The following is a 22,097-nucleotide window of genomic DNA, read 5'->3' on the forward strand; positions in this document are numbered from 1 at the left end:
GGCTTTTGAAACCTAGTGTTTAGGAACTGAGTATATCTGGGTTTTCGAAACCTAGTGTTTAGGAACTGAGAATATCTCGGCTTTTGAACTGAGAATATCTCGGCTTTTGAAACCTAGTGTTTAGGAACTGAGAATATCTGGGCTTTTGAAACCTAGTGTTTGGGAACTGAGAATATCTGGGTTTTTGAAACCTAGTGTTTGGGGACTGAGAATATCTGGGTTTTTGAAACCTAGTGTTTAGGAACTGAGAATATCTGGGTTTTCGAAACCTAGTGTTTAGGAACTGAGAATATCTGGGTTTTCGAAACCTAGTGTTTAGGAACTGAGAATATCTGGGTTTTTGAAACCTAGTGTTTAGGAACTGAGAATATCTGGGTTTTCGAAACCTAGTGTTTAGGAACTGAGAATATCTGGGTTTTTGAAACCTAGTGTTTGGGGTTGAGAATATCTGGGTTTTTGAAACCTAGTGTTTGGGCACTGAGAATATCTGGGTTTTTGAAACCTAGTGTTTAGGAACTGAGAATATCTGGGTTTTCAAAACCTAGTGTTTAGGAACTGAGAATATCTGGGCTTTTGAAACCTAGTGTTTGGGGACTGAGAATATCTGGGCTTTTGAAACCTAGTGTTTGGGGACTGAGAATATCTGGGCTTTTGAAACCTAGTGTTTGGGAACTGAGAATAACTGGGTTTTCGAAACCTAGTGTTTAGGAACTGAGAAATCTGGGTTTTTGAAACCTAGTGTTTGGGGACTGAGAATATCTGGGCTTTCGAAACCTAGTGTTTAGGAACTGAGAATATCTGGGTTTTCGAAACCTAGTGTTTTTCGAAACCTAGTGTTTAGGAACTGAGAATATCTGGGTTTTCGAAACCTAGTGTTTTTCGAAACCTAGTGTTTGGGAACTGAGAATATCTGGGCTTTTGAAACCTAGTGTTGGGAACTGAGAATAACTGGGTTTTTGAAACCTAGTGTTTGGGGACTGAGAATATCTGGGTTTTTGAAACCTAGTGTTTGGGAACTGAGAATATCTGGGTTTTTGAAACCTAGTGTTTTGGGACTGAGAATATCTCGGCTTTTGAAACCTAGTGTTTAGGAACTGAGTATATCTGGGTTTTCGAAACCTAGTGTTTAGGAACTGAGAATATCTCGGCTTTTGAACTGAGAATATCTCGGCTTTTGAAACCTAGTGTTTAGGAACTGAGAATATCTGGGCTTTTGAAACCTAGTGTTTGGGAACTGAGAATATCTGGGTTTTTGAAACCTAGTGTTTGGGGACTGAGAATATCTGGGTTTTTGAAACCTAGTGTTTAGGAACTGAGAATATCTGGGTTTTCGAAACCTAGTGTTTAGGAACTGAGAATATCTGGGTTTTCGAAACCTAGTGTTTAGGAACTGAGAATATCTGGGTTTTTGAAACCTAGTGTTTAGGAACTGAGAATATCTGGGTTTTCGAAACCTAGTGTTTAGGAACTGAGAATATCTGGGTTTTTGAAACCTAGTGTTTGGGGTTGAGAATATCTGGGTTTTTGAAACCTAGTGTTTGGGCACTGAGAATATCTGGGTTTTTGAAACCTAGTGTTTAGGAACTGAGAATATCTGGGTTTTCAAAACCTAGTGTTTGGGAACTGAGAATATCTGGGCTTTTGAAACCTAGTGTTTGGGAACTGAGAATATCTGGGTTTTTGAAACCTAGTGTTTGGGAACTGAGAATATCTGGGTTTTTGAAACCTAGTGTTTGGGAACTGAGAATATCTGGGTTTTTGAAACCTAGTGTTTGGGAACTGAGAATATCTGGGTTTTCGAAACCTAGTGTTTGGGAACTGAGAATAACTGGGTTTTCGAAACCTAGTGTTTAGGAACTGAGAAATCTGGGCTTTTGAAACCTAGTGTTTGGGGACTGAGAATATCTGGGCTTTCGAAACCTAGTGTTTAGGAACTGAGAATATCTGGGTTTTCGAAACCTAGTGTTTAGGAACTGAGAATATCTGGGTTTTCGAAACCTAGTGTTTGGGAACTGAGAATATCTGGGTTTTTGAAACCTAGTGTTTGGGAACTGAGAATAACTGGGTTTTCGAAACCTAGTGTTTAGGAACTGAGAAATCTGGGTTTTTGAAACCTAGTGTTTGGGGACTGAGAATATCTGGGCTTTCGAAACCTAGTGTTTAGGAACTGAGAATATCTGGGTTTTCGAAACCTAGTGTTTTTCGAAACCTAGTGTTTAGGAACTGAGAATATCTGGGTTTTCGAAACCTAGTGTTTTTCGAAACCTAGTGTTTAGAAACTAAGAAATCTGGGCTTTCGAAACCTAGTGTTGGGAACTGAGAATAACTGGGTTTTTGAAACCTAGTGTTTGGGGACTGAGAATATCTGGGTTTTTGAAACCTAGTGTTTGGGAACTGAGAATAACTGGGTTTTCGAAACCTAGTGTTTAGGAACTGAGTATATCTGGGTTTTCGAAACCTAGTGTTTAGGAACTGAGAATATCTCGGTTTTTGAACTGAGAATATCTCGGCGTTTGAAACCTAGTGTTTAGGAACTGAGAATATCTGGGCTTTTGAAACCTAGTGTTTAGGAACTGAGAATATCTCGGCTTTTGAACTGAGAATATCTCGGCTTTTGAAACCTAGTGTTTAGGATCTGAGAATATCTGGGCTTTTGAAACCTAGTGTTTTGGGACTGAGAATATCTCGGCTTTTGAAACCTAGTGTTTGGGGACTGAGAATATCTGGGTTTTTGAAACCTAGTGTTTGGGAACTGAGAATAACTGGGTTTTCGAAACCTAGTGTTTAGGAACTGAGAAATCTGGGCTTTTGAAACCTAGTGTTAGGGGACTGAGAATATCTGGGCTTTTGAAACCTAGTGTTTAGGAACTGAGAATATCTGGGCTTTTGAAACCTAGTGTTTAAAAACTAAGAAATCTGGGCTTTCGAAACCTAGTGTTGGGAACTGAGAATAACTGGGTTTTTGAAACCTAGTGTTTGGGGACTGAGAATATCTGGGTTTTTGAAACCTAGTGTTTGGGAACTGAGAATAACTGGGTTTTCGAAACCTAGTGTTTAGGAACTGAGTATATCTGGGTTTTCGAAACCTAGTGTTTAGGAACTGAGAATATCTCGGCTTTTGAACTGAGAATATCTCGGCGTTTGAAACCTAGTGTTTAGGAACTGAGAATATCTGGGCTTTTGAAACCTAGTGTTTAGGAACTGAGAATATCTCGGCTTTTGAAACCTAGTGTTTAGGATCTGAGAATATCTGGGCTTTTGAAACCTAGTGTTTGGGAACTGAGAATATCTGGGTTTTTGAAACCTAGTGTTTTGGGACTGAGAATATCTCGGCTTTTGAAACCTAGTGTTTAGGAACTGAGTATATCTGGGTTTTCGAAACCTAGTGTTTAGGAACTGAGAATATCTCGGCTTTTGAACTGAGAATATCTCGGCGTTTGAAACCTAGTGTTTAGGAACTGAGAATATCTAGGCTTTTGAAACCTAGTGTTTAGGAACTGAGAATATCTCGGCTTTTGAACTGAGAATATCTCGGCTTTTGAAACCTAGTGTTTAGGATCTGAGAATATCTGGGCTTTTGAAACCTAGTGTTTGGGAACTGAGAATATCTGGGTTTTTGAAACCTAGTGTTTTGGGACTGAGAATATCTCGGCTTTTGAAACCTAGTGTTTAGGAACTGAGTATATCTGGGTTTTCGAAACCTAGTGTTTAGGAACTGAGAATATCTCGGCTTTTGAACTGAGAATATCTCGGCTTTTGAAACCTAGTGTTTAGGAACTGAGAATATCTGGGCTTTTGAAACCTAGTGTTTGGGAACTGAGAATATCTCGGCTTTTGAACTGAGAATATCTCGGCTTTTGAAACCTAGTGTTTAGGAACTGAGAATATCTGGGCTTTTGAAACCTAGTGTTTGGGAACTGAGAATATCTGGGTTTTTGAAACCTAGTGTTTGGGGACTGAGAATATCTGGGTTTTTGAAACCTAGTGTTTAGGAACTGAGAATATCTGGGTTTTCGAAACCTAGTGTTTAGGAACTGAGAATATCTGGGTTTTCGAAACCTAGTGTTTAGGAACTGAGAATATCTGGGTTTTTGAAACCTAGTGTTTAGGAACTGAGAATATCTGGGTTTTCGAAACCTAGTGTTTAGGAACTGAGAATATCTGGGTTTTTGAAACCTAGTGTTTGGGCACTGAGAATATCTGGGTTTTTGAAACCTAGTGTTTGGGCACTGAGAATATCTGGGTTTTTGAAACCTAGTGTTTAGGAACTGAGAATATCTGGGTTTTCAAAACCTAGTGTTTAGGAACTGAGAATATCTGGGTTTTCAAAACCTAGTGTTTAGGAACTGAGAATATCTGGGTTTTCAAAACCTAGTGTTTAGGAACTGAGAATATCTGGGTTTTCGAAACCTAGTGTTTAGGAACTAAGAATATCTGGTTTTTTGAAACCTAGTGTTTGGGAACTGAGAATATCTGGGTTTTTGAAACCTAGTGTTTAGGAACTGAGAATATCTGGGTTTTTGAAACCTAGTGTTTAGGAACTGAGAATATCTGGGTTTTCGAAACCTAATGTTTAGGAACTGAGAATATCTGGGTTTTCGAAACCTAATGTTTAGGAACTGAGAATATCTGGGTTTTTGAAACCTAGTGTTTGGGGTTGGTGGGCTAAAGGAATTCCGGGGTGGGTGGGCTAAAGGAACTTCGGGGTGGGGCGACAAAGATTCTGGATGCGCTGGTCGACAGGAATAGGGGGTATTCAATTTACATTTGGTATTTTCTCTGCAAATTGTTAAAATTGAGATAAGCATAAAAGTATTATATTGAAAATCTATTCAGGGGCCTGATTCAACAACATTCAAAACAGTGTTCATTTCTATAGCTAGCTGAAACAGACCCCATTATGGATAAAGGTTAAATTTATGTTAATATTACAGACCAATTTCTGGTTCTCCATTTCCAACATCAGGACCTGTATTAATTGGATTTCTTGTATGACGTAAGAATCGGCTTGAACTTCATTTGCACATTTCTATTCGTCAGGGAAAATGTATGCTTCGCCTCAAGCAAACGATTAGTAATTTTTATCCAATTGGGAAAATATTTTATTATCTTAAATTGTTTTTTTAATAATATTTTTCCATTAAAATAAACTCGAAATATCGTCACCGTCCATTAAATCCATCCTCTAGGAACGGTCTAGTGTCCTCCGTTGGTTGTTGGAAACTGGGCCTCTTTTGACCCCTATACCGTCTTAGGGGTGGCGGCTGAGTTGTTGGTGGTGCCATTGATGATACGGTGACTAAGAATTCCTGAGGTTGGGGAGGTGCAACAGGAACTCCGGATGGAGACGATGTTGTTACATCCATCGATTCCACGAAAAGGTTTAGAAACATATCTCCCCGCGCTCGGTTCTCAGTGGAGGCTCTCGGGTCCCATAGCTGCACCTAACAGCACGCACACCCACCTATTTATTACATTTTCATTCTCTTTATTTATAAATCAAAGTTTCTTATATAACTCAACTCGATCACCCCACCGCAATTGCAGAATGTTTCCTTCAGTTTCCTTACATTCGGGAAGTATTGGAGATGTACCTCCACGACACCCCTTCCCTCCCTGCATACCATTTCATTAAAGTACATGTTGTGCATGACTTGTATGGTGTTAACCATTTCCTTGATGGTGAAATTCAACTCGGACGCTTGGCCTGGAGCCAAGAGTAAATTATAATGGCTTTCGTCTCCGTACTACCGTTGCTAGTCATTTTGCGCTTATTATATTAATGGTTTAATATAATTCATCACATTATTTCTAAGAACTTTAATTATTTATTTTACTTACAAAACAAAAATTAAACAGTCTCCTTGGCGACAGTCTCCTCCCTGTCGTCATCCTCCATTTGGATGACGACATCCTGGGGGGCCTTCGGTGGCACCCCCTCTCCTTCCTTGCCCTGAGGCGTTTCCTCCTCCTTTTTTTCTTTTCCAATAATATAAATAGGCTATTAACTATCTTTATTGAATTTAGACTATCTTTTTGTTTGCTAAGCCATTCATTTGGTCTAACAATTATTAAACACAAGGAGGATTCATACCCTTTACACCTGAAGGCTAGGAGGCGCCTGGAGGAAAAAATGTAAAAGGGGTTTTTGTCTTCCAGGTAGCCTGCCCTCCTGGCGTAAATGGTATGAATCCCCCATATGTGAAAACTAAATATAGTTTAGGAACTAGAATTTGGATAAAAAAAGGCCCAGTGTTTACAATTAACTAGTCATGAGAGATAGTATTGTGTTGCCAGTCTTGCAACCACGGAGTTGTATCATTTCTTAAAATACATGCAGGGTGGGAAATAAGGATTTTTTTGAAACTGGACATGGGGACAGCGACCCCCTGGAATAAATAAACTGGTCCATGACCATTCACCAGGACGCGTCGTCTGCTAAAGTAAAGAAGTGGATAATTCAAGCAGTTGAGATAATGTCTGGACTCTGGTTACCCTTGAATTTTATTAGTGGTCAAGTGGACCACTGACCCCCCTCCGATTTAATTTCTAAACTGGTCCAGGCAATTTTTAACCTGGTCATTTGCCCTGTGCCACCGCCTTATTTCCCACGCTGATAGAGACTGAGTTGATCTTATTGATAAATTGGCTCTAACTTCTTATAATATTTAAATGACACATATAGGGCAAATTGCTACTACCACCAAGATCTGCACCAGAGGCGGCTCCAGGCGAGCTTACTATATGTCTCAGACGACAGCTTATTCTGTATTATACAATAAGCCTCTGGCTTTCTTTTTACCCGTCAATAAACTTTATTATTATTATTATACTCTGTTACAGCAACGGTGATCAGCACGCTCAAAGCATAGGTCTCTATGTAACGTAGCTTTGTGCGTAATGTTAAGAGACGAAAAACTTCAGTAACTTCAGGTTTAAAATATGCGCGAGACGCGAGTTTCTTACTTCCAGTGCACGCCTGCACGGACCTTTAGGCCTTAGTTTCAAATACGGGTCAAATTGCCTAAGGCCTAGAGGTCCATGCACTCGAGCTAAAAAATTCGCGGATATTTTAAATCCTGAAGATCCTTATTTTCCTCGTCTCTTGTCAACGCGTGAAAAACTACGTTACATAGAGACCTAGCTTTGCGCGTGCTGACAACCGATGTTGTAACAGAGTATATACAGAATAAGCTGTCGTTCGAGATAGGGAGTTGCCTATCCTATAGCGTTAAAACAAATTCCCTCACGCGCATTCTTTATCCATGGTCACACCATCAGCTTTTAAAAAAGGATCCGTACCTTTCAGGACAGGGCAATTTCTAATGAAATGGCCTGTTTTTTTACATAAATAACAAATGCGCGGACGCCCCCCACGTTTACCGCCTCGACCACCGCGACCACCACGACCGCCTCCACCACCACTGTTGTTCGTCACGTAGACGTTGCCCGTAATCTTCCAGCTGTCCATTGTAAGCCTTGGCCGGTTAACAAGGACTTAAAAACAAATCACAATTAACGTTAGAAAGTGCTCACTATCTATTTTCAAACTAATTCATATAAATAAACCTTCAAGTTGTTAAATATATGACTTAGCTTAAAAACTAATAAAAGAAAATTTATTCTTAAATAAATTTTGACATAGAACTCACTTTCGTTCCTTAAAATTTGAAATTTGCGACACTGACTATAGCCCACTCGATCACGCGCTCCACGATGGTGGAGCGCGTGATCGAGTGGGCTATGCACTGACAGTGTAAAATAAAAGAGAGGAATAATAATAATAATTAAAAATTTAAATATTTGTGTGAATGCTGAGCTCCATAAAGGAGCCGCCCTGTGTTTTTAAAACTATTATGGGACATTTTAAAATTTTATTGAACAATGTCCAGTGTCCTGTGCTTATTTCCGGCCCAGCCTATAAATGTTCTTGTGCTTATTTTCGGTCCTGTACACAACTGTGACTTTTTAACTAAGCCTTTTTTATGTTAAGCGCCAGTGCGCCACGTTTTCGGGTGCCTTTCGGTGTTTTGGACTTTTGGTACGTATTCTCCAACACATTTTCCTCTGCTACTACTAAGACTTACAATTAATTTCATTTCTAATTAATCTTTTAAGGGTTAATAACTGCTTTTATTAGTTCCATTACTTCACAACGTCTGTATTAAATTATTTACATTTTTTCTCTTGTTTAATTTTTATTCTTTTTTCCCTTCACGTTAAGCCTAATACTTTTTATTACATTTCACTGTATGTTGTTTTTATTTAAGAGTGTATATAATTGTACTTCTTTGTGGTTCCAAAGTGTTCTTTGTGCAACGCTTTATTGGATAGCTTTGTGGTTCCAAAACGTTCTTTGTGCAACGCTTTATTGGATAGCTTTGTGGTTCCAAAACGTTCTTTGTGCAACGCTTTATTGGATAGCTTTGTGGTTCCAAAGCGTTCTTTGTGCAACGCTTTATTGTATTTCTTTCCGGATCAAAGGTGTTCTTTGTGCAACGCTTTATTGGATAGCTTTGTGGTTCCAAAACGTTCTTTGTGCAACGCTTTATTGGATAGCTTTGTGGTTCCAAAGCGTTCTTTGTGCAACGCTTTATTGTATTTCTTTCCGGATCAAAGGTGTTCTTTGTGCAACGCTTTATTGGATAGCTTTGTGGTTCCAAAACGTTCTTTGTGCAACGCTTTATTGGATAGCTTTGTGGTTCCAAAGCGTTCTTTGTGCAACGCTTTATTGTATTTCTTTCCGGATCAAAGGTGTTCTTTGTGCAAGAGCTAATTCGGGTTCTTTCCAAACACAAGTTGAAAATTGCTGCGTGGAATTAAAATCAGTTTCAAAAATACAGAACTGTGTTATATTTCTTTACGAATATTCGAAATGGTTTCTCGAGCAGAACAAAAGAAAATATATAAGCGCTTAGTAATGCGAAAAAAAAGAGCGGAAGGCAAGTTAAAATCGCAAGTTCAGAGTAAATCATTGAACCATGATAAAACTGACAAACTTAAGTGTAAACGGTACTATCTTAAAAACAAGGCGTTGTTTAAGAGAAATAGTGCAAAAAACTATGTGGAGCGTAAATCTCTACTTGAGACAGGGAAAAAACCTAAGAGAACTATGCCGCCAGGTGGAGACGCTAATTTGCGCTCAAAAAATAGAAAACCAAATAAACGGGATAAATTTGTCTTTGCGAAAAGACTCCTTAATGCGGGGATTTTCAAGACGAAAAACAAGAAATTTATAGCCGAAAGTTACAAACGGTTTCTAGTCACACGTTTAACTGAAAGGCTGGCAGTATTGAAGTCTTTTGACGGTGAGACTAGTAAAAGATGCACCAAATTTGTCTCTTACAAGCTAAAATGCCAATTGTTAGCTGGTAAAATATTGCATTTGAAAAGGCAAATGTATTCGGCATACCACGCCCAACTATCAGGGATGGTTAGCGAATTTAAGGATTTTGTCAAAAAAATCGAAGAAATTGGGTCAGTCACTTGTGACAATTTGACGGAAGTTGTGGGTGGGAAAAGGCTTCACAGTAGCCTAAAAGAAGCCTATTTTCATGAAATTACCTATTATGCAATTGGGAATAATGGCAGAATACTGAAAAATGACGAAGAGTCACGCTATACCAAAATTTTTCAATTGAATTCTGATGGTAGTGTACGAAAGGTTCTGAGAGACCGTGCTTCCAATTCGACTAAAGAACTGTTTGTTGATGAAATGGGAAATTTCGTTGAAATAAGAAACAATGACAAAACTCATGTCATTGAACGAGTCTTACAAATTAATGAGTCGGGGGTTGTTACGAATCTTTTCAACGTTGTTGAGAATGAGGAGAAGAACCCCAAAGCAAATTTAGTGATCAACGAAGATGGGTTCATTGGGAATGCAGTCATATTTGCAAAGTTAGAAATCAAGCCATTTCAAAAGTACTAGCTTTCGTAAACACAGTTGCGACTGCCAATGAAAAATCTTTGACTAAAATTATTGAGTCAGATTTGGACCTTTGCGAATTAAGAAAACAATTTTGCGCAAAATCAAACGTGTCTATACCACCAGATGGGGACGAAATAGTCGTGAAAATAGTTCCGTTTCTAGGACACACTGCTTACTGCGCTGATACCGAAGAGTGCCAAAGTCATTTGCGTTCTTTCGCTGAACTCATTATTCGGGAATTAGAAGTATTCTGAATAATATTTATCGCGTCAAAGCGTTGCTCAACGCTTTAACTAAAATTTCAACTGAAATTGAACATGGTGATTACGAGTCTCTGACAAAAGTCATGGCGGAATTGAGAAAAATCCTTGTCACACGTGGAAAAAATTTGAATAAGGAACAAAACGATGCTCCTACAGGAAGCGTTAACGCTCCTCGGCCGAGTCTCGATGAAAATGAAATCTTGAGTCTTTACGAGAATCAATTCGCTCGGGCAATGCTACATACCAACGAATTTCACGATACACCCTGCGACTGCTGTTTAAGATTACTGAAAAAATCTGATTTAAGAGCGGTAGAAAAACTGGTAAACAGTGCCGTTTTTGATAACGAGGCCTATTTGATTTTAAGAGCTGGTTGGATAATGAATAATTCCGACACGAGAGAAGCAGACATGCTTCTATGTCGTTACTGCGCCACGTATTTTGGGAAAGGGTAAAGTTCCCATTAGATGTTTTCTGAACAACTTGGCGGTTGACAATCCTCCGCCAGATGTCACCTCTTTAAACATGTTTGAGAAAGTTTTAATTCAGCTTGTGAAGCCGTTCCACACTGCGGTGCGGTTAGGCACCAAAACCAATTCCAACATGCAGTTTGGTACGGTTAAAGCTTTAAAGGGAAGAGTAATTTATCTTCCAATTCCCGTGGAGAAAAATTTGAAGATGATTCCTAAGACGTTGCCCACAAATCACGAACTGCATATCTTGGTGAATGGCGTTCCCACTGCGGACAAAAAAGTTTGGCAGCAGGTTGTTTGCCTCGAAAAAGTGTTGAAAGCATTCAGTGTGCTAAAAAAAATTAATCCTTTTTACAAAGACATTGATATTTCGGCAATGAATCTGGATTATATTTGTGGGACGCAAAATGTTGATGGCGGAGAAAATTCATTGACTCCCGACGAATTACTGAGCGTTACAGATCCACTAGCGCTGATCAACGATGGCTGTGATGCGGTGCCACGTGCTCCCGCTGCGCTTCCAATGGAAGCGGTGAATAGCGGTCACGACATGCAAGCTGGCCAAAACGCTTCAATTATGGGCGTGCAGGGTGAAAATCACTTGAACCTTGCAGCAGACGACGCCTACGCAATTTTAACGCAGCCCGATGCTTTGTTGCGAAAACTTTCCGAATACGAAGCCAATGATCTGTACGATCACTACTCTATTCATCCGGTGAACGTCCAACCACCGAAGGATTTATTGGGTACTTACCAAATGAAGCGCGTCGAAGCCGAGCCGGTTAGCACTTGGGACAAAAAACTGGAATACATGAGCTTCGTTCATTTGTTCCATCGGGGTCGCTTTGGCAAGCACGATGATAGACCATTTGGAAAAATAACGGAAACCGAGTATCGTTCATCCCGTCTTTTGAACAAAAGTCCAAGTTTTAGACGAGATTACGCCTATTTGTTTCATTCTTATCAAGAATGCGAAATGAAAGCGATTTCTAGCAGTTTGAACTACGTTCGTCGTGTTAAAAAACCCATGCCAATTGGAGTTGGAACTTTGCTCAGTCGGGTTGAATCTGGCGATAAAGAACTTGAAAGTAATTTAGCTACTTTCTTGGGCCATATTCGAGGTACTAAGGACTACTGGTATAAAGTCCTTAGATCCGTTCTAGCGATGATTCGGGAATTTGGCCCTCCCACTTGGCTCTTGACTTTTAATCCGGCTGAATATGATGACGTGGAACTGCACGATCACTTGAGAAAAGTGAATTCAGACGTTCCAGGAGTAGAGTCGATGACGGTGGCTGAATTGTTGAATTTCGATCCACTTAGCGTCAATTTGCACTTTCACAACAAAGTGCGGTCGCTGTTAAACAACTTTGTCTTGTGTAAGCAAAATCCAGTTCTTGGCATGAAAGAACATCATTTTTGGCGGGTTGAATACCAATCTCGAGGTTTACCTCACTACCACATGCTTTTGTGGGCCAAGGACGCTCCAAAGATTGGAACTTCTTCGGCCGAGACTATTTTGGATTACGTTCAAAAACACGTCACGTGTTCGATGCCAAGCGCATCGGTGAGTCCGGAGCTGCACCGGCTGGTAAAAAAATTTCAAACTCACAAATGCACCTCCAGTTGTTATAAGAAGGTGAAAAATTCTAAAAAGGGATCAAAAGTGTGTCGTTACGGTTTCCCTCGAAACGTAACAAACGTTGCCACTATGAATTCCGTCAGATCAGTTACTCGTCATCGTAAGATGAAAAAGGTGCAGAAACGACTGTACGACTTGCCGAGAAAACAGCACGAAGAGTTAATAAATGATTATAATCCCACGCTTCTTTTGGCTTCCAAAGCCAATATGGATTTGCAATTTGTCGCTGACAAATCGGAAATTGTGGCAAACTATGTCACTGCGTACGTGACAAAGGGAGACCGAGCTGACATGGACCAAACTTTTGCCGAGTTAGGGAATGAAAGTTTGTCCAAAAAATTATTTGCCTATAGATTGAAATCTTTGACGTGCAAGCAAATAGGAATTTATGAAGCTCTTGATATGATGCTGGGCCAAGATCTTTACAACAAGTCCGACAGCACTAAATTTATAAACACTAACTTGAAAGAAAACCGATCGAGAATTTTGAAAGGTTACAAGGAACTCGCTCGTTTGAGGGAAACTGACCCCGAAAGCAAGGACACTTGCCAAAAAGGGTTCGTCGACGACAAGTATCCGAATCGTCCTGACAGCTTGGAAAATCTTAGTTTGCGGGAATTTGGTCAGTTTTACGATTACGCGAAGCACTCTGAAGGTGTCGAGAAAAATGCGAATGTAATCGAGTTGAAAAACAATCTGGGTTTCATGAGAAAGAGAATTAAGCCCTACATAGTGGAGCACTACATTCACGACCCGATAGAGGAGAAAGAAAAGTATTGTCACGCTCTACTGATCCTCTTCAAACCTTCGCGTGACGAAATTGAACTATTAGGCGAGTTTGAAACTTACGCGGATGCTTTCGAAAACTCGCTTTCGGTGTTAAAAGATATGAGAGAATATCACGAGAAACTCTCGGTTTCCAAAGAAGTTGAAAAGAAACGCGAGGCTTCTAAAAAGGCGAAAGAGCCAGAAACCGTAATTTCGGAAGCAGAAAGTGACGACGATGAAAATGCGTTGCAAGGGAAGGAAATTGTTATTGAAGTTGAGAATGCGATGGCTGATGTAGAAGCTGCCATGGAAATGAATTTCGAGACTGATGTTGACAATGTCGCGTTACTAAACTCGGATCAAAAGAGAATTTATGATCACATAATGGATCACTTCTCCCAAGAGGGAGAAAAATCTGGAAACAAGTGCCTTTTTGTGTTGGGACCTGGTGGCACTGGCGAATCGTTTCTTATCGACACTCTCGCCAACGCCGTAAGGCGACGCTTCCAAAATCCTGCTAGCGTGGCAATTGCCGCGCCAACGGGTTTGGCAGCGTTGAATGTTAATGGCGTAACATTACACAGATTACTAATGTTGCCCGTAGATCATGGGCGTATTGCCGAATACCATTCCCTAAGTTCTGACAATATGAGCATTATGAAAGAAACTTTGGGAAATTTAAAACTGTTAATTATTGATGAAATTTCCATGGTCTCGTCGGTGTTACTGACTCATGTTCACTTGAGGCTGAACGAATTTTGGGAAATGAACCAACCGTTTGGTGGGGTTGTTTTTATCCTTGTTTTGGGAGACTTTTTCCAATTGCCTCCGGTTCAAGGAAATCCCGCGTTCATCAAAATCACTTCCGAAGAAGCCAGACTTAGATTCAATTGCATCGGAGGAGGTGATCTTTTGGAAGTTTTTTAAATACGATGAACTAACGCAAAATGTTAGACAAGCCAACGACCAAAGTTACAGCGACATTCTAAGCAGAGTTAGAATTGGAAATATTTCCGAAGCTGATGTTGCAACCTTAAAAAGTAGATTGGTTGCTGACGGACAACACATCGAGGTGGCTATGGACCTTTTCATAAAGCTGTCCAATGAAGGGTTTCACCCAATTTGTTTGATGCCTAAATTAGCCATGTGCGAAAAATTCAACTGTGAAATGCTGCGAAAAAACGGCGAAAAAGTTGAAGTCATTCCTTGCCAGGATAGACTCGCTGACTACGGCAAAAAAATGAATAAAAACATTCTCGGGAGACTGCAAAGGCTAGAAAACGAACCGTCCAAAACGGGTGGTTTGGAGAGCAAATTATTTCTGTGCGTTGGCTGCCACATAATGGTCAGAAGGAATATCAGTTTTGAAGAAGGCGTTGTAAATGGTACGATGGGTTTCGTAACTGGATTCAAGAAGGACGAACAAGGAAACGTTATTGGTATTTTTCTCAGAGTAGATCGCGAACCGGATAACGACGACGCTAACTCTGACTTTTTAGTTGAGAAAATTTGCGTCAAATTTTTGCTCATGGCAAACATTTACGTTAAGCACTCGCAGTTTCCCGTCATCCTGGCGTACGCTATTACGATACACAAAAGCCAAGGAATGAGTTTAAAATGCGCCATTATGGATTTGGGTCCGAATTTATTTGGAACGGGCATGGCGTACGTCGCTTTATCGAGAGTGACGTCCTTAGCCGGACTCCATCTATTACAGTTCGATCCGACTAAAATTAAGGTGGATGGACGAGCCATAATGGAGTATAACAGGCTTCGCAAAAAATATAGGCCAGATCTGCCTGTTTTGGAAATAACGGAGTTGAAAGAAAGTCGAGGTAGGAAAAGAAGTGCGCCTACACTATCTAAAAGCCTTTTAGAAGGCGAGGAAGAGAGATGTGAAGAAACACCGAAGAAGAAAAGGAAAGCCCAACAGAGTTTGGATAGTTTTCCCTTGAAGGGTTTAGCTAACGATGATCAAGTAACGTGCTATTCTAATAGCGTTTTGCAACTGCTCTTATTAGTGCCGGAATTAAGAGAATTGGTTAAATCTTACAATAGATCGTTCGTTGAAAAACCAGTTTTACGTTGCCTACATGACACGATAAACGACATCGAGAGTTCTCAAGGAAGTTTCAGTCGTAAAGGGTTGGAACTGAGAATGGCTGTTGGAAATCATTTTACGCAAAACGATCAACAAGACGCCAGTGAATTTTTGATGGTGCTCTTGACGACACTGTCAAGAAATGGAAGCCGATTACTCTAAGGCTCTAAAAGATCTTTTTTGGTCAAAGTCGCGAAACGTTATCAAATGCCCCAAATGTCAAGTTGAACAAAATTCGGAAAATATTGTTGAAAGCAACATTTTCAATCTTCCACTAGAAAACTGAGATAAAATTGATTGGAAATCTTTAGAAAAAGGGATGAGATTAACAGAAATGCGATGCGTATTTTGTGATAATCCTACAATACAAGAGCGTGATGTATTGATATCCAGCGGAAAGTACGTATTTCTGTGTCTTCTACGTGGCGATTACAAAGATGGTCGACCAATTAAGATTTCGACCAAAATATCGAGTTTCGAAAATCAAAAAGTCACAATGAACAAGATGCTTTTAAAAACTAAAGGGGTGATTATTCATAAAGGTGAATCGTTAGCCGAGGGACATTATGTGAACTTTGTGAGAAAAGACAACGGCTGGTACGAGGTCAGCGATACTATGATTAGAAAAAGAGAGAGATTCGTCAGTAACTTGACTGACGTCACTGTTCTGCTTTTGGAAAGAGTATAGACATTTTAAAGGGAATGTTAAGCGCCCGGATTCCTAAAAAAATTAACCCGTAGTAAACCCTAAAATTAATGTTACGTATCAGATGGTTTCACTCACGTCCTGACAGAGATATATGAATAGAGTAATATGAATAGTTTCATATTACCTTAAGATTAATTCATGACTAGGTAAAATTATCGGCCCTCGAGAAAGTTTAAGGTTTACGTTGGTTGAAGGTTCATTTCGGAGTTGTCTTGGCAATACCTGTGAAAAGGGAGCGGAGGGAGGGTTGTTGGGCCAGTGTTATACAGAAGAAAAGATAAAAATGTTACTTTTTTTAGAAAGATTATCGTTCGCCCCGAAATTAAAACGTAATTTTTTTTCAAGTTTTGTAGTACATCATCTAAATCTGAGTGTACTTTGGATTCACAGTTCTGGGTGTGAAGCGTGTACCCATTTATTTTGAATCTTAAGTGTTCTTTGTGAACCACTCTATTGGATATCTTTGTGATTCCAAAGTGTTCTGTGAGTATCACTCTCTTGGATATCTTTGTGATTCCAAAGTGTTCTGTGTGAACCACTTAATTGGATATCTTTGTGATTCCAAAGTGTTCTGTGAGTATCACTCTCTTGGATATCTTTGTGATTCCAAAGTGTTCTGTGTGAACCACTTAATTGGATATCTTTGTGATTCCAAAGTGTTCTGTGTGAACCGTTATATTGGATATCTTTACGATACATCCTGCCAGAGATGTACGAATAGTTTCGTATTACCTTAGGGTAATTCATGACTAGGTAAAATTATCGGCCCTCAAGAAAGTTTAAGGTTTTACGTTGGTTCAAGGTTCATTTCGGAGTTGTCTTGACAATAGCTGTTAAAAGGGAGCGGAGGGAGGGTTGTAGGGCCTAGCTATTGCTACGAGAGAAAAAAAACCACGAATCTTGCTTTAATTATAGAATTTCCAAGAGGTAAAAAAACTAAAAGCGTAACCCCTGTTAGTAAAGCGTTGCAATGAAATTTAATTTCTAAATAAGCTCGTAAAAAGGCTACTTAAAACTGAACAGACTTGTTGAACTGAAATTTAGACACTAGTATCCAAATTTTAAACCAATATCAATTCCAATTTATTTTTTCAAAGGGTTCACTAAATATCAGTTTCACAACTTCATTACCAACGCTCTACATTTTTTAACGTTAAGACTTTATACATTACTCATTTTAAAAAGTTAAAAAATCTAAACTAATTTTAACTAATTACAACCAGAACACCCAAATAGCTTAAATTTTATATTTAAATAATATATTTTATTATATCCTTTTCCTTGTATAGTTTTTGTATAATATACCAGTAATAGTATTTTGGCTAAGAAATATATGAACTAATTTAATTGTCTGATTAACTAACACTACACTTTGTGTAGAAATTGATTTTAAAGTGTAATAGAACTTTTCACTATTGTCGTCACCAAAAAAATATAGACATTGCCCCCATAAATAAAAAATAAGTAAACTATTCTTTTCAATCAAAATATTCCAGGAAGTTTTGCATATTCTCTTAGTGTTTCTAAACAGCTACGGTTATCTATCTGCGTGACAGGTGACGTTTCCTATAAATCAACAGGGGTAGAATTTGCAAAAATTTTCTGGAAAATTTTTAAAATACATTTAAAGTTTAATAACCATTTCATTGTCTTTTTGGTAACCCATGCACAAAATAATCATTATAAAACAGCAGTGTTCTTTAAGTTTAAGCTAATAGTTGCGTGACAAAATTTTAAAAACATAGCCTAAAATTTTATATTTAAATGAACATATAATAGCCAGTAAATGGTAAAGTTTTACTTCAACCCGCCCCGCCCCCCGCCATTTACACAACTAATATAACCAAGTACAACATTCTTTCGACAAATCAGTAATTTCCTATCGTATCAACATGCGCCAACATAAAGATATTTCATCATAGCCAACACGAGTAATATAAAATACTTAAAATGTACAGTTGAAAAATACGATGACCAATAGAACTTCCCGAACTATAATTTTGGAAAAAAAAAAACCCCCAACAAGACATACGACAGAGACGACATATCAAGAAATATCCATATTCAATTTCTCTACTGATATTCAGACGCTTTGGATTGGCACGTTCAAAGAGTGAAAGTGACTTTGGATTAAGAATAACAAAGATATACAAAGAAACAACCTTTGTGTTGGCTTCAACTATACCAATTCCAAAAAATATATCCCAATGCTTCAACTTCGCTACATAACTCCTGTACGACTTGGCAATTGGTCCACAAACAAAATAAAAGCTCGTAAAAGGATTCGCAAAATAACTTCATCAAACAAAAGTTGCCTAATAACGGCTTTATATGTACTGTCGGAAGTTTAGCTCACTTCTGTAAGCCTAGCTTCTGGGCGACAAAGTTTTGAGGGAATAAGGGACTTGTCAGAATGCCTACCCTACAGGAACTGACTACCCCGTGTCCGAGGGTGGTGAAACACCCCAAATCCCCCCTCCTTCACCACCCGATTAAACCTCAATTACTTCACTCGTTAATCTTTCATCACCGTGGACTTTCAATTCAATTTGCATTGAAACTTCGTATTTCAAACCATCGCAATTCAATTTGCATTGAAACTTCATAATTAAAACCATCGCAATTCAATTTGCGTTAAAGCTTCGCAATTAAAATCTTCGCAATTCAATTTGCATTGAAACTTCGTAATTAAAACCATCGCAATGAAGGTTTGACAAACAAAAGAACCTCGATGAAATCGGTAATTAAAGATGTCAATTAATGACACTCACTCATTAACCACTAACGCTATCATGCAATAATAATGAATACGAAAAATGTTTGTGAAATGAATTAGAATTATCACTAACAATTAAAGGGCATCTGAACAACTCATATTTTACATCAACATATCAGTACGCTTTTAAAAAGCATCTTTAAAAATGTTAAAGGTGATTTAACAAAGACACCCCCCCCCTCCCCCATTATAGGAGACAAAAAAATTACTGTTTTCCTGACAACTAGGCTATTATTAATTCCTAATTTGTGAGTCCTAGGATTAAATGTAAATAAACACTTTTTAAAAATAGAATCTTTCACTTGAGAGATTATCAAAATTATTATAGGCATTCAATATTAATGTTGGACTTTTAAGTCCATCCTTCACGTATGATTGTCTTTGAAAATTTCATTAATCTCTTCAATGACTCCATAGTGAAACTTACATTTACCACTGAATTGAAAATTTTACGAGAACAAATCTCTAATTGTTTTAAAAACCATTCTGGAGACAAAAATAAAATTTTCCTTCGGAAGCTACGAATAAAACCTTATAAAATACGCAACTATTAGCTTAAACATGGAAAACAAAAAATATTACTAGAAAAAAATTTTTATAGTACAATTTATAATAACAAATCAACCATGGTAATTTAAGCCCAAATTAAAGGCTGTAAATAAATGCAGCTATACCAAACCAAAAGTGTACATAAAATAAATCTTTTGTGCATTAACAGAACATCATCATACGTGTTTAAAGCTTTAAAAATGCTCAAAAAACTAAATATTCATAATGTTATTTAATTCTTTAATGATTCACGAGAAATTATAAAACAAAAGGTAACTTCAAAATTCCAGATAATGTTATAATTATTCATTAAAGAACTCTTTTCTTGAATAAAATTATTGACCATAATTTTTATAGTTATTAAATTACTGTACTCAAGACCTAAATAGCTGACAACACGTAATTTCACGATTCATTTCATAAGTATAAATAAATAGATATTTCCAATGCTTAATGCTAAATGCTAAAGCTAAACAGTTCCATTGCCTGCCCTAACACGGTGCCTAATATTCTACCCTACAATTTTTCAATACCAAAGTCAGAAACCAACTAGAAGTCAACACGAGGGCGGACCTTAACGCAGCTTATGCCAGCTTTTTCAAAAATACACAGAGGAGAAAATCTCTAACAGTACCAAAGGAGCGATGTTGCACTAAATTTGCGCCGGTTATTGCTTTCAAATTATTATCAAATTGCCCCATTTAGAACGATAATACTAAATTGGATGTTTTTCTACCAAAATATTGCTACCTTTCCCAAATTATTGGTAGTTAGTTTATTTATAGTCACGTTTACCACAATTTGCCTATTTCACCAACTGCCAGAGAAAGACATACTTTAAAGTCATTTAAGTTGAACGTGAAAGTTAAGAGCGATATCCGTATTTAAATGTTGTTGGAACAATGGCATTAAAACAGTCTTTAAGAATGATCTGCGTGGGAACATCTGGTATATTTCTGGTCAACCCCCATCGGGAATTAATTAATAATGCCGATTCTATGGTATGAGGGAATACGCGATGAAATAATGGCTAAAATCAACCCCGGTTTCAACATTAAAATAAATTAATAAACAATTAAGACTGAAGTTGCAGATATTAATCAAAAATGTCTTGATTAGAATCAAGACTTAAAAAAGTATCGATAAGACTGAGGTTATCACTTGACTTAAGGTTCAGATATTAATTTTTCTTTTTAATTGAAACTTAAAGGCATGCTTAAGAAAAAACAACGTTCCATTACCGTTTTACGTTGAAATAACTTATATTACAGGTAATCAATTTCCAAAATTTACTTATCTCGGGTTTTCGGGCACAATTCCATTCCCCCAAAACATTTTATCATTACATTAATTACTTTTGAGAGATAACGTGTCAAAATAAACTTTAAAACAATAGAAAACTGAATGAGCGGTCTGTTTAGCCATGACCAAAACTTTCAAATCAGTGTTGCCAATGTTAGAAAGTGGATTTTCCCACTTCCATTTTAAAATTTCACTCATTTCCCGCACCCCCTTTTTTTACAGTCATATTTATCTAGACTATTTTATCCTACTAAGCTTAATATGGAATATCACTCCGCATGGCTTTGACAATATGTACTAATGCTCCAAAATGCTATAAAGCTTAAAAATTCTCAAAATATGCGTTCTTTCTTTTTCAGTGGCAAACTTAAAATCACCGAATTTATTTCAAAATGTCGCTTGAAATTATTAAACCGGACAAAATTTTCGAAAATACACTAATTTCAATTGCACAGTCTGCACTATTAATCCTTTAACAGGAAAATTCCGACATTTGATCGATTTCGGAAAAATATTACTTTTTCCCCACAGAGCCTAACATCAAACCTAAATTTCCCACGATGTGAGAAATTACCCACACATTGGCAACACTGCTTTAAAAAATTGCAACATGCACCCTTTCGAGACATGTCCAGTGCAGAACAAATTAGTGCTTAACCCGCTAATAGTACGACCACGGATAATTGATGTAAACTGTAGTTGAAATATCATCATGTGCGACAAGCGGCACTGAATAGTCTCTAACCATTGTTTGAAACTAGAGAGAGAAATAGTTGAGTAGCATTAATCATGTCCTGAACTATGAGAATGAACAGTATGACTGTTGACTGAAGTACACTAGACATTACATCAATTTGCATAACCACGAGTAAAAATCCAACTGTCCCTACTTAATTTTCCGCCATTGTTTTCAACTGTTCCACTGCGAAGCATGACGGGAACAAATGGGGGAACCTTTTAAAACTCAAAGTCATACACGTACTCTCTCAAAAGTAATTAATGTAATGATAAAATGTTTTGGGGGAATGGAATTGTGCCCGAAAACCCGAGATAAGTAAATTTTGGAAATTGATTACCTGTAAAATAAGTTATTTCAACGTAAAACGGTAATGGAACGTTGTTTTTTTCTTAAGCATGCCTTTAAGTTTCAATTAAAAAGAAAAATTAATATCTGAACCTTAAGTCAAGTGATAACCTCAGTCTTATCGATACTTTTTTAAGTCTTGATTCTAATCAAGACATTTTTGACTAATTGTTAATTAAGCTGTGATAGAACATTTAACATCGGTGATAAGACACTTACCCTAAAACCGTGAGTCGCACTAAGCCTCTCCAGCGCTTCTGTGGCCAATCTTGCCGTATGTATTGGAGCGCGGTCGTGCATGAAGGTAAAGTTTCCGTCGGGAAACCTTTCCAATATGCTGGGCAAAGCGTCGTTTTCCAAGAGTTGGACATATCGTTGGGCATTGTTTCGTCCTTCGATATGAACCAAACATCCGGAATTCACCGCCGATAGCCAACCCCAAACGTTTACGGAAAATCGACCACTGCGTTGAACCTCGATGATGTAGGGCTCTCTGTAG

Source organism: Phalangium opilio, unplaced genomic scaffold, assembly GCF_054372755.1.
Source record: "Phalangium opilio isolate 3A_F unplaced genomic scaffold, DU_Popi_V2 ptg000092l_1, whole genome shotgun sequence".
Classification (NCBI taxonomy): domain Eukaryota; kingdom Metazoa; phylum Arthropoda; class Arachnida; order Opiliones; family Phalangiidae; genus Phalangium; species Phalangium opilio.